The sequence below is a fragment of the Brassica oleracea genome, chromosome C7 (genome assembly GCF_000695525.1).
Source record: "Brassica oleracea var. oleracea cultivar TO1000 chromosome C7, BOL, whole genome shotgun sequence".
Classification (NCBI taxonomy): Eukaryota; Viridiplantae; Streptophyta; class Magnoliopsida; order Brassicales; family Brassicaceae; genus Brassica; species Brassica oleracea.
In genome coordinates this window covers 6,696,534-6,710,199 of record NC_027754.1, presented here as the reverse complement: position 1 = coordinate 6,710,199, position 13,666 = coordinate 6,696,534, and the positions used below count along the sequence as shown (strand labels likewise).

General features: G+C 39.2%; 1 long non-coding RNA gene and 1 pseudogene across 3 annotated transcripts; both read right to left on the bottom strand.

Moving 5' to 3' along the window:
• Positions 1-308: 308 nt before the first annotated feature.
• LOC106306748 lies at positions 309-2,312 on the bottom strand. Of its 3 annotated transcripts, none has more exons than XR_001263178.1 (6): positions 2,055-2,312; positions 1,632-1,722; positions 1,492-1,550; positions 1,236-1,368; positions 887-1,170; positions 309-606 (listed from the first exon to the last, which is right to left on the bottom strand). It is a non-coding gene; the product is annotated as an uncharacterized LOC106306748 (long non-coding RNA). The 3 variants fall into 3 exon arrangements; XR_001263180.1 differs by having other exon boundaries at positions 887-972; XR_001263179.1 differs by lacking the exon at positions 309-606 and adding an exon at positions 615-799.
• A 629-nt stretch (positions 2,313-2,941) lies between these two features.
• LOC106302457 lies at positions 2,942-9,234 on the bottom strand (annotated as a pseudogene).
• Between the last annotated feature and the right edge of the window lie 4,432 nt (positions 9,235-13,666).

Genomic DNA, 13,666 nt, shown 5'->3' with positions numbered 1-13,666 from the left:
TATCGACATGTATGTTTTGTGTTTATATTTGTTTATACAATTTATGATTTTTTTTACTAATTTTAAATTTTAAATTTAGTACTTGTAAATTAGCTATTTATATTCTAATGTGATGTGCTTCTGTTTTCTCGCTATAGTCCCAATAACCTACTAATTATATTTTAATCTTTGTAATTTACTATTGATCGTTATCAAAGCTATTAATTTAAAATTTTATAGCTTTGCCAACAGCCTAGACTAAAAGAGAAGATAGATAGTTTTCATTGTTTTTTAGCTAAGTTTTGCATTTATACAGTTCTAATACAGATCTTGAATTAAGATTCAAATTAAGCTTCATCAGATACATTCCAAATTTGTCTACATCTATTGTCCACGCCACAAACACTGGTGAAAATCTCACCCATAGATTGCTTCCGTTCCATCTACAATTCTTTCTTTTTCTCTGAAGCTTAAAGTCCATATAATAAGACCTCTTGAGGGCTTGATCCATGAGCCTATGGCCGACGCATATTCCCTGAGTCCCACCCAAACAACCCATTTCTTATATTTGAATAGATCAGGCTGTACTGCTTCCAGAAAGCTCACAGGGTTATGGAGGTAACACTCCTAAAACCAAAAACAATTAAAAAACAAAATTGAATCAAAAATTGGAACTTAATAACCATGGTTTAGATCAAAGTTTCTTGCTTTATCATAAACACCATCGGATTTGACGTGCCAAGCTCTGTAAAATTTGCACATGTCACTTAACAACCTTGCGTGTTTCCCTTGGAGTCACGCAGGGCTAAGAGGTCATCATCTTGAACAGTAGAAGAGACTTGATTTCAGCGGACTATTATGCGTCAGGCATGTTTAAAGGAGATAGAATAGGAGAAGTTTTCCTAACCTGTTTGTTTAAGTTGGGTAGTGATGTCAGTGATATTAGCTCCAGACATGAACCCAAACATCAGCTGCTTCCAAGTGACTATACATCTGCATAGAAAGGGGAAACCCCACAAAACATGAAACCTGCATTCTTTCATTGATAGAAGATTAAATAAGAGGTTCAGAGGGTGTTGTATATTTGCTTCAGCTGGGGGATTGATATTCCCTAATGCAAAGAAACTCCACCAAGTATAACAATCATCTTCACCTTACTGGCTAATGAACTTTCATGCTTGATGGGCTAAGCTGAAAGAAACCATCATGGTGACAAACTCAAACTAAGTTTTAAGATTAAAGATTATGATTCTTACTATTGCAAGACTGATCAGAGGTCCGAAGGCGAGAATGGTGACTTCACACGGATAGTCAGAGACCTCTCAAAAGAATCTCATCTCCTAGCCCATTTTTTACCGTGAACAAAATCAGATACACCGGGAATCCCATCTTAGATCGAAACAGCAAACACATATGTGGAGCTAAGTTATAACAACAGCTTGACTTTGTCGCGTATCAAGGAATGAATGATTTCTATTGTTTAATCTTCAAGAGAGGAGAGAAAGATCATACCTCAAGGGTTCGGAGTTCCCTTCTGTGACTGGAAAATCAGGGTAGCCAACGATCTCCTACTATCATTTTGCATAAAGGATCAAACAAAGAAAAATCACAGACACATCCCAAGAACATTTTTCAAAGAAAAGTGTACATACGTATAGTGATGCGTTTCATCTTGTGTTGAAACTGTCCCAGACACAATACTTAGTCTTTATATCTCTGTCATCATTGTCGCCATGCTATCAGCTGACCACACATATAAAATACACAGTAATGTTATAACCATGTTTGTTGCCGCCTAGCTCCTTCTATGTTATAAGCTCGTTGAATAAAGAGTTTCTAAGTTCTAAAGAACGTCCTTCTATATCCGAAAACCATAAAACAATGCAAAATAGATCAGTACTCTGAAGGCGATTCATTTTCCTTAGAAGCAATTCATCAAACATGTAATAAACATTTAGTTCTAAGAATATTTATAAAAACCGTAAATCATAAGCAGATGTATAACACAGTATCAAGTTGAACTTTTCATTGATTTATAAACAGCTAAAATTTAGGCCAAGATTGGAAATCATTACAAATGGTTTCTTCTCCAAAATGTTAGTCAAGAGCCCGTAAGCTCTATCTCTGCCGCGGAATCTTCTACCCGTGCTACTGGCGTATCCTTATCCTCTGCGCTGTTCCCACTTCTAGGTTCTCCCCACCCACCCGATCCATCCCGCGATGCACAGGAACAAAAGTCATGGTGTTATAAACTCTCCCCAATGCCTCTGGTCTCCGTTCACTATCAGGTGTGGTAGCCCGTCTGCACCGCACAGAAGCCCGTACTCAGAGTAACGAAGGAGACAACTAGGGTTAGCGTCATATGTTGTCTTATTCCCAGGGCTTTAAACGGAGGACGTAACAAAGCCCACGTTTGTTCAATGGGCCAAAAACGAAAAAGCCCGACGTGGCTAACTTAATGATGCGCTGCGTTTTGTAGTGCGGGACAGGTGTCGGCTCGACAGCATCCGAATTGATGGCGTGGATGGCGATGTGGACCCTCTGGGAAAGAAGGAAACTGTACTTTATATATAAAGATATGTGTCATCATAGGTTACAAAAATATAAGTTATCATATAATTAATCGTATTTTGTATAATTAATCATATTTTATATGTGTTATCATATAATTAATTGTATCTTATATATATTGAAAAAAATTTTATAATGGTTATTGGAAAATATGTTAGTAAAAATCAAATTTTGAATATATGTATATTTTTGATGAATTTTTGATATAAATCTTTCAGGATTGTATTGGTTTGAAAATATTGAAATAAAGATTTAAAAGCTTTCAGGATTGACCAATAAGTTATTTCTCTAAGACACATTGAACAACACGTCAATCATGGCCACTTATAGCACATGAAACATGAACTAAATACCGGATATGTATCAGAACAAAACATAGATAAAATATTAATCAAGATAAAGAAATGAAATGGTAGTAGACCTGAGTACGTGACATGTATCTTCCCTCTAGTGGAAGCTGGATCCCAAGCTTTTTCAAATCTTCATGAGGTATCGGCCGTCTAATATTATAAAAAAAACAGAATGCACAGTTAAACATGGTTTTGCAGGTTCATATATAACAACTATAGTCTGCTGGTTATAGTTGTTTGGAACATGCTAACATGAGGATAGCAAAGAAAAACCGTACAAGGGAACACAGAAAGGTCTTTCTCGTCCTCCAAAACTAAGTTGTTCAGATTCTTTCCTACCACTAAGTCCACTTCCTTTTTTAGAGAAGAAGAAGGAAGATTAATCTAAGGGATGATGAAGATTTAAATCCTAAGGGAGAGTAAGAGAATGAATGACACTCACCTCATCTTCTTGGTATCCTCCATCCATGTATCAATTGCTGCCTATTATAGTCAACATTAGTCTCTCGACCATCAATAAATGAATGATGAGTATCCTGTAAAAAACCACCACAAAAGAACATTCTTTTCTGGCAAATAAACTCACTCCACTGTTGAAACAGAAAATATACATATCAAACAGCTCTAAAGAACAAAAAAAAAAGTTAGCATCACCGTAGTACCTTGTAAGCATGACGCATCTCCTTCTGTCTCATACTCCACAAAAGCATATCCTCGTGAGGCACCCGTCACTACAGAAAGGAAAAAAAGCCATAGTGTTGAGATCAAACAATTATCCTAAGAAAATATCTTGAAAGAACCAAACCTTACCAATGTGTCTGATCAAGCACAAGCTCTTAACTTTGCCATATTTACTCATGGCCTATAAAGGAGAAACACACATGATCACTTAAAAGTGTTACTTACGGCACGAACACAACAGACACTTTACCTCACGAAGAGTATCCTCTGTAGTAAGATGAGAGGTACAATAAGGATCTCCGGCGGCTTTCAAATCGCCAAAGGGATCATCTTTCGAAACACATACAAATCAATGAGCTTTGTATTAGTGAACTTAGCTCTATAAAAGCTCAACTTCAAATATCATCTCAATCTCTCGCCAAAACAAGACTTACGCGAGAAGAAAAGGGAAAAGATAAGATGTATGAAGAAGACATACCTTGTGTTGTTCTCCAATCGAAGTGTGATAGCTCAGACTCAAGTGATCAACGGTCACAAAGAGTCAGTTTTTTTCCAAAAGCAAGCTTGACGACAAAACACAGCTCAAGGTCAGTACGGACAGAGCGTTTTGTGTAAAGCTGTCCAATGCATTCTTAGGCCTTGATGGAGAAGCTGATGCCGGATGAAGCCATCTGTCTCAGCTTAGGGCTTTCACTTCCTTGTATAAATATACAACCTTTGTAAGAGAACAGTCTACATGCTGAAATGAATAAAGATTGAAACTTTATCTTCTTCATCTTGTGTGTGATAATGAGGTTTCTTTTATGGTATCAGAGCCATGGAATTTCAACATCTAGAGGTCTATCATCCTCCTGCTCTTCGCATCACAAACAGTGTCACCATCACTTTGACAGAGAAGAACTACATCCTGTGGAAATCGCAGTTTGAAGCTTTTCTCAATGGTCAAGGTCTTCTCGGTTATGTCACTGGTCAATCTCCTCAACCCGCTGCTACTCTCACTGTCACTGGCATCGACGGCTCTGCTACTCAAACGCCAAATCCTGACTCTACCAAGTGGTTTCAAACGGATCAAGTGGTCAAGTCTTGGCTTTTAGGCTCCTTCTCTGAAGATATCCTCAGTCTTGTCGTCGATTGTCAAACGTCTCATGAGGTCTGGATCTCTCTAGCCCGCTACTACAACCGTTCCACTTCTTCTCGGTTGTTCGAGCTTCACCGGAAGCCCCAGATGATTCTCAAGCTCACTAAGCCTATGGCTGAATATCTTCAGGAGATCAAGTCTGTTTGCTCTCAACTCTCCTCTATTGGTAGTTCAGTTCCCGAACGCATGAAAGTCTTTGCTGCTCTCCAAGTTCTTGGTCGAGACTATGAACCCATCAAAACTACCATAGAGAGCTCAATGGATATGATCCCCACCCCAACCTTTGAAGACGTCATTCCTTGGTTAACAAGTTTTGATGACAGACTTCAGAGCTACACTAGTCAGTCTGATGTATCTCCGCATCTATCGTTCTACACTCAGCGTGGCCGTGGTCAAAACTTTCGCTCCAGAGGAAGAGGTCAAGGTCGAGGCTCTTACTCAACTCGTGGTAGAGGTTTTCATCAACATGTTAGCTCTCCTTCGGGTTCATCAGTTGCTTCAGACTCAGATAACAGACCGACTTGTCAGATCTGCGGTAAACCAGGCCACAACGCTCTACGTTGCTGGCATCGCTTCGACAACAGTTATCAATTGGATGATCTCCCTGCTGCGCTCACTGCTCACCGCATAACTGATGTTACCAACAATGGCCATGAGTGGTTTCCAGATTCTGGAGCATCATCTCATGTTACTAACTCTCCTCATCACCTCCATTAGTCTCAGGTCTACACTGGGTCTGATTCTGTTATGGTAGGTAATGGAGAGTACCTCCCTATCACGCACACTGGTTCCACTAGCTTGGCTTCCACGTCAGGTATGATTCCTGTCTCTGATGTCTTAGTATGTCCAAAGATCGCTAAGTCTCTTCTTTCAGTCTCTAAGATTACATCAGACTATCCCTGCTCTGTTGATTTTGATTGTGATAATGTGCGTATCTATGATAAGGCAACAAAGCGGCTTCTTCTTCAGGGGCCTCACACTAGTGGTCTCTACTCTCTGCAGTCTTCACCTCCTCAGGTCTTCTACTCCAACAGACAGATCAGTGCGAGTGATGAATTGTGGCACCAGAGACTTGGCCATCCTAATCCGCTTGTTCTCCAACAGCTCTCTACGAATAAGGCTATCTTCATCAGTAAAAGCTCCAAGACTATCTGTGAAGCTTGCCATCTTGGAAAGAGCTCTAGATTACCTTTTTTCGATTCTAGTTTTGTAGCTACTAGACCTTTGGAAAGGGTTCACTGTGATTTATGGGGCCCTTCTCCTGTTTCATCTATCCAAGGCTTTCGTTTCTATGTAGTATTCATTGATCACTACACTAGATACTCTTGGTTCTATCCTTTAAGAAACAAATCAGACTTTTATGAAATCTTCTTAAAGTTTCAAGCTCTTGCTCAAAACATTTGTCAAGAGAAAATATGTACCTTTCAGTGTGATGGTGGAGGTGAATTCATCAGGCATAAGTTTTTGAATCACCTAGAACTTCATGGGATTCAACAACACCTCTCTTGTCCTCACACTCCCCAATAAAACGGTTTGGCTGAACGTAAGCACCGTTAGATAACAGAGCTCGGTCTTGGTCTTATGTTTCATGGGAAGATTCCACAAAAATATTCGGTAGAAGCCTTCTTCACAGCCAATTTTCTCAGTAATTTGCTACCTCACACTGCTCTCGATGACTCCAAAAGTCCTTTTGAGCTTCTTCATAACAGGAGGCCAGATTACAGATCTCTTAGAGTTTTTGGTTGTGCTTGCTTTCCTATGCTACGTGACTACACTTCTTCTAAACTGGATCCAAGATCTCTCAAATGCGTTTTCTTGGGCTATAATGAAAAGTTTAAGGGTTACCGTTGCTTGCTTCCCACTACAGGCAAAGTTTATATTACTCGCCACGTTATCTTTGATGAGACTTCGTTCCCTTTTACCAACAGCTACTCTGATCTTCATCCAGCTACTAAGTCTACTCTCTTAAAAGCTTGGCAAGATAGCTTTGTTCAGAGACAGACAAAGCCACCTGAAGTTCAGAAGCCTATCAGGTCTACTTTGGAACCAATCAGTATCATCAATGTTCCTTCTCTTGTAGCTTCATATGTTGGATCCACCAGCTCTAGTATCTTCTCCCCTGAAGACTTTCCTCCTCTATCTTTGAGGTCTCCGCAACAAGTGCCTACTTCGAATCCAAAGCAGTCTGTTAGTACTACGACTTGTGAAGAGCATCGTACTGGGTGTACGTCAGGCTCTGATCCTGTTTCTATAGGCAACATCATTGCTTCTTCACAAGATCGGACAATACTATCTCAGGCTGAGTCAGCTCCTCCCCTCCATCCCATGATTACACGGTCTAAAGCTGGTATAGTGAAGCCCAATTCTCGTTATGCTCTTCTTACTCAGAAAGCTGCGTTTCCAACTCCCAAGACTGTCTCAGAAGCGCTTCAGCATCCAGGTTGGAACAATGCAATGACAGAAGAATTTGGTAACTGTCAAGCAACTAAAACTTGGTCTTTAGTACCTCGTACTCCGAGTATGAATGTCCTAGGCTGCCTCTGGGTTTATAGAAACAAGCTCAATGCTGACGGTACATTCAAGAAGCATCGAGCTAGAGTTGTGGCCAGAGGCAACGAACAAGCTGAAGGCGTCGACTATCTCAAGACTTATAGTCATGTGGTGCGCTCAGCAACAGTACAAACAGTGCTTCACATTGCTACAGTTATGAAATGGAACATCAAACAAATGGATGTCAAAAACGCCTTTCTCCACGATGATCTTGCTGAGACTGTCTACATGTGTCAGCCAGCTGGTTTTGTTGACAAAAGGAAGTCTGATCACGTTTGTCTGCTCCATAAATCCTTGTATGGTCTCAAGCAATCACCTCGCGCTTGGTTCGACAAATTCAGCTCGTACCTTCTTCAGTTTGGATTTATTGGCAGTATCAAGGATCCTTCTCTCTTCATATACTAAAAAGGCAAGGATGTGATTATGCTCCTTCTTTATGTCGATGATATGCTTATCACTGGCAATAGCTCTTTGGTTCTTGAGAGACTTCTAGCTAATCTTGACTCTCAGTTCCGAATGACTGATCTCAGCCCTATGCGCTACTTTCTTGGCATTCAAGTCAAACACCACAAAGATGGATTGTTCTTGAGCCAACAGAGCTACGCTGAAGACATTCTAGCCGTTGCATCTATGGCTGATTGCAAGCCCGTAGCCACACCTTTGCCTCTGCAACTGAATCTCATCATTGAGAATGATACGAAGTTCTCCAATCCGAAGTTCTTTCGCACTCTCGTAGGCAAGTTGCAGTATCTAACACTCACTAGACCTGACATTCAGTTCTCTGTCAACTATGTTTGTCAGAAGATGCATTCTCCTATGGTTTCAGGCTTCAACTTGCTGAAACGGATCCTCAGGTATGTTAAAGGTACTACTTCAATGGGCATAAGCATTATCAAAGATACAGATTTCATGCTTCGAGCCTATAGCGACAGTGACTGGGGAGGTTGCTCGACTACTAAGCGATCAACTGGAGGATACTGCACTTTCCTTGGTAGCAATCTAATCTCCTGGTCTTCTCAAAAACAACCCACTGTCTTGCGAAGTTCTACTGAAGCTGAGTATCGCTCTCTCTCTGAAACAGCTTGTGAGATAACATGGCTGTGCATTCTTCTTCGAGAACTTGGTGTTCCACTCCCTGATACACCAGAGCTCTATGGAGACAATCTCTCGTCTGTTCACCTCACAGCTAATCCAGTATATCACTACCTCACGAAGAGTATCCTCTGTAGTAAGATGAGAGGTACAATAAGGATCTCCGGCGGCTTTCAAATCGCCAAAGGGATCATCTTTCGAAACACATACAAATCAATGAGCTTTGTATTAGTGAACTTAGCTCTATAAAAGCTCAACTTCAAATATCATATCAATCTCTCGCCAAAACAAGACTTACGCGAGAAGAAAAGGGAAAAGATAAGATGTATGAAGAAGACATACCTTGTGCTGTTCTCCAATCGAAGTGTGACAGCTCAGACTCAAGTGATCAACGGTCACAAAGAGTCAGTCTTTCCAAAAGCAAGCTTGACGACAAAACACAGCTCAAGGTCAGTATGGACAGAGCGTTTTGTGTAAAGCTGTCCAATGCATTCTCAGCCCTTGATGGAGAAGCTGATGCCGGATGAAGCCATCTGTCTCAGCTTAGGGATTTCACTTCTTTGTATAAATATGCAACATTTGTAAGAGAACAGCCTCCATGCTGAAATGAATAAAGATTGAAACTTTATCTTCTTCATCTTTTGGGTCATATTGAGGTTTCTTTTACTTTGTAGATTCAGAAACAAAGCGATAAACTTTGAAAGAAGAATAGAGAGAGAGTTTACATAGACCGGTGCTGTAACAGAGGAGAGCTCGACGGACGCCGTTATCATGTGCCGCAACGTTGGTTCCGTCAATACTTCTGGCTTGAATGGGATGATACGACCTCGCATAGAATACTCTGTTTACGCCGTTGTTTCCACCGCAACTCATTAGTTTAATACATAATGTATAATTGACACAGTTACAGAGCAATTGCAAAGCCTTTACCAATGTGTCTGACCAACCACAAGCTCTTAACTTTGCCGTATTTACTCATAGTCTGTAAAGAAGAAACCCTTATGATCACTCGTGCAACGAAAGAGTGTAACTCCACGTATACAACACCTACTCTTACCTCACGAAGAGTCTCCTTCGAAGTAAGATGAGAGATTCGACCCAGCTGCTTTGGATCACTAGAGGGATCATCTTCAAAACCCCAAATCACATAAAAAAAAAGCTATCTTTGCGACTTCAGAGACAAAAACAGAGAGCAATACAGAGAGAGAGAGAGAGAGCAATACAGGGAGAGAGAGAGAGAGAGAGAGAGAGAGAGAGAGAGAGAGAGAGAGAGAGAGAGGGAGAGATTAGATAGGCCTGTAGAAGCCGGATAACCGGACTGAAATAAACGATATAATAAAAGGGATATGCTAAGGAAATAGACGATCGTAAAGAGTGAATACAAGAACGATATGAAATCGTATTCGCAAATGAACATGGAGTCGAGATATAATCTCTTTCCTTAACTCTAAATATTCACTCCGTTAGTGAGACGATACTGTACGAATATCGAGTCCCAGGATACAACCATGGCAGACGAATCATGTTTCACTTATGATCGCCCTAATGAACTATAAACTCTACGAAACACTCTCGTATTTAAGACTTACGCTAAGGTAATGTTTTCTGTTGGTTTCGATGTGAAAAAAGTTAAGAAATGAAGAAGGAGGAGAGACGATATTTAAAGAGAAGGAGAAGACCCACTTCCCGCAACAGCTGCTGCACGTGGGTGAGAATCTCGCGGAGATCGAGGGAAGTTGAGTTACGAAACTCATTCCACAAGACTCTCTCTTTATGTCGTTTAAAAACTTCGAGAGGATAAAATGCATGACGTTTTTATTTACTAGACAAACTACTTGTCGTTTTAAATAAAATTGCATGCTGTTTTTTTCCTGTATCGAATGACAAAACTTTGAGCTTAACTTTTTCCAAAAAAAATCTTATTGGGCCGAAGGCCCTCCANGGTATCCTCTCTCTCTGAGCCGTTTAAAAAAGGTTAAGTAAGTGCACATATATATACAACTCATTCTTCTTGTTACTGCCCGATGTGGGACTTCTTCATAATGTCATTTGACATTTCAAATATGTTGGGCTTGTCTAATTACGTAGCCCATTACATTTCTTTTCACAAAACTTTAATCAATGTTCTTCAAGCCAATGGGCTTGAGAATTTGATCCAACAATCCCCCACATGAATATAAATGACTCTTCTAAACATATGCAGACTAAATGCAGACTCGATAGACTCTAAAAAACTATACTTATTCTAATCATGGCTAGACTAGACAGACTTATCGAGAGTGTTTGCGAAAAAATTCCTGTGTTTGAGTTGGTGGCATTTTTAAGCCTTGAACCACTCATAGTTAATATTTGTCGGATTTACTTTACCAGAAGGTGAACATGATGTCTTGAACCAACCGGTGTTTTATGTAGACCGAGACAGAAGGCATAACGCACCTTCATTTTCTCGTAGAACTTAGTTCTCTATTGTGTTCATTGTGGCCCTGAACTATTCCTGGTTTTCATGAGTGAACTTAGAGAATATAGCCTTGCATTCATTCTCCTAGAAACGGCCCCACTCCACACTCATTAGGTGATTGACCATGAAAAGTATTGAGTAATACTCTGCTTTAGAAGCTATGAAATCATTAAAGCCTATGCTTATCCTTCACACATTTGTTAGCACTTTTATCATCTTAGGAGCTGGGAATAGACTACTTTGTCTCAAGTGCTTTGGTTAGATTCTGTTTGATTTTGTTTTCCCTTTGAACCTACGTCTTGGGATCTCCAGTCATGATAGGTAGGGTTGCAATCAAGCATCCTCATTCGTTATAGGCTTTAAACTCATTCCTTTTGATGATTTCGCAACAACATCTCGTGGCAAACCTTTGGTAAATGGATCCACTAGGTTGTCAGCCGATTTGATGTAATCTATTGTGATTACACCAGTTGAGATAAGTTGTCTAATGGTTTTATGTCGTCTTCTGATGTGACGAGATTTACCATTGTAGAGATTACTTTGAGCCCGAGCTATAGCTGATTGACTATCACAATATATGTGTATAGCTGGCACAGGTTTCTCCTACATAGGAATATCTTCCAAAATATTTCTAAGCCATTCAGCTTCTTCTGCTGCTTTGTCTAAGGCTATGAACTCAGATTCCATGGTTGATTTGGCTAACACTGTTTGTTTGGTAGATTTCCATGATATTTTTGCTCCTCCTAGTGTAAAGACATATCCACTTGTGGATTTTGAGTTTTTAGAATCTGATATCCAGTTAGCATCACTGTATCCTTCAAAAACTGCTGGTTCTTTACCATAGTGAAACGCAAAATCTTTGGTGTAACGCAAGTAATTAAGTACTCTCGTTATAGTTGTCCAGTGTGTATGACCTGGATTACTTGTATATCGACTAAGTACGTTTACTGCATGCGCTAGATCTTGTCTCGTACAATTAGTCAAGTACATGGGACTTCCGATCACACGTGCATACTCGTTTTGTGAAATCGCTTCACCTGAATTCTTTGTCAAGTGCATTTGGGGATCTAATGGAGTTTTTGCCGAACCTTTAGAGTAATTTTTAAATCTCTCTAATATTGTTTGAGCATAATGAGAATGGGTTAGGGTAACTCCATTTGAATTTCTTGTGACTTTAACCACAAGAATTATATCTGCTAATCCCAAATCTTTCATCTCAAATGTCCCTTTGAGCATCTTCTTTGTTTGATTGATAATGTCTTTATTGCTTCCAATAATGAGCATATCATCTACATATAGACATAGCAAAACATACACATTTTTGGTTGTTTTGTAGTATATGCATTTGTCACATTCATTTATTTTGAAACCATTTGACATCATTGTATTGTCAAATTTTTCGTCCCATTGTTTAGGCGCTTGTTTAAGCCCATAAAGTGACTTTACAAGTCGGCATACTTTGTCTTCCTGTCTGGGAACGACAAAACCTTCAGGTTGTTTCATGTAAATATCCTCATCTAAATCACCATTTAGAAAAGCGGTTTTTACATCCATTTGATGGATTTGTAGGTCTCTTAAGGCTGTGATTGCTATCATCAGTCTTATTGATGTTATTCTCGTTATTGGAGAATATGTATCAAAATAGTCAAAGCCTTCCTTTTGTCGGAATCTTTGAACTACAAGCCTAGATTTGTATTTTCCACCAAGTTTTCGTGTCATTATCCATATATTTCCTAATGCTTTGCAGCCAGGTGGTAAATATGTTATGTACCATGTATAATTTTGAATGATAGAATCAAATTCACTTCTGACACCTTCATTCCAAAATGGAGCTTTTGGTGAAGCCATGGCTTCTGCCAAAGTTTTTGGACCATTTTTTACTAAAAATGCCTTTAAGAAATCTTCACCAAAAGATTTTTCCTTTCGAGCTCTTTTGCTCCTGCGAGGTTCATCTTTTTCTTCATTTTCTGAAATATCATTTATAGAAATTTCGAAGTTTGTCTCAGTTTCTGAGTTCTTGTCATTGTCTCTTTCATCTCGAGTTCGTTTTGAACCTTGTTTTTCCTTATATGGAAAAATATTTTCGAAGTGCGTTTCTTGATTCTTGATTTCATGGATATCTAATATTGCAGATTTATGTACCAGAAATCTATAGGCATTACTGTTATGTGCATATCCGATGAAGATGTAATCCACTGTTTTAGGTCCAATAGTGACCTTCTTTGGTGGCGGTACCGCAACTTTTGCCAAGCACCCCCACACTTTGAGGTATTTATACGAAGGTAAATTACCTTTTCATAATTGATATGGAGTTTTGCTAGTTACTTTGTGTAGAATTTTGTTGAGGATATAATTAGTGGTAAGCAACGCTTCCTCCCACATGTTCTGGGGTAACCCAGATTCCTGCAATATTGCATTCATCATCTCTTTTAGAGTTCGATTTTTGCGTTCATCAACTCCATTAGATTTAGGTGAGTAAGGAGCTGTATTTTGATGGATTATTCCATGTTCTTTACAAAATGCATTAAGTGGACCATCATACTCGCCTCCTATGTCGCTTCTAACTATTTTAATAGTTGTTTTAAGATGATTTTTTACCTCGAGTTTAAATTCTTTGAATTTTTCTAAGCAGGTGTTATTGGTTTATATATTTTGATTGATTTAGAAATTCATATAGTATTTATAAATCCAAGTAAAATTTGCAAATCCGGAGGTTTTCTCTCGGATTTGAGTCTTTGTATTTTTAACTAAAAAATCCAAACAATTCCATCCAGATCCATTATAAAATCAAATATATTAGTAAATCCGTACGATTGAATAACACTTGATTTGATATAGAATTTATGA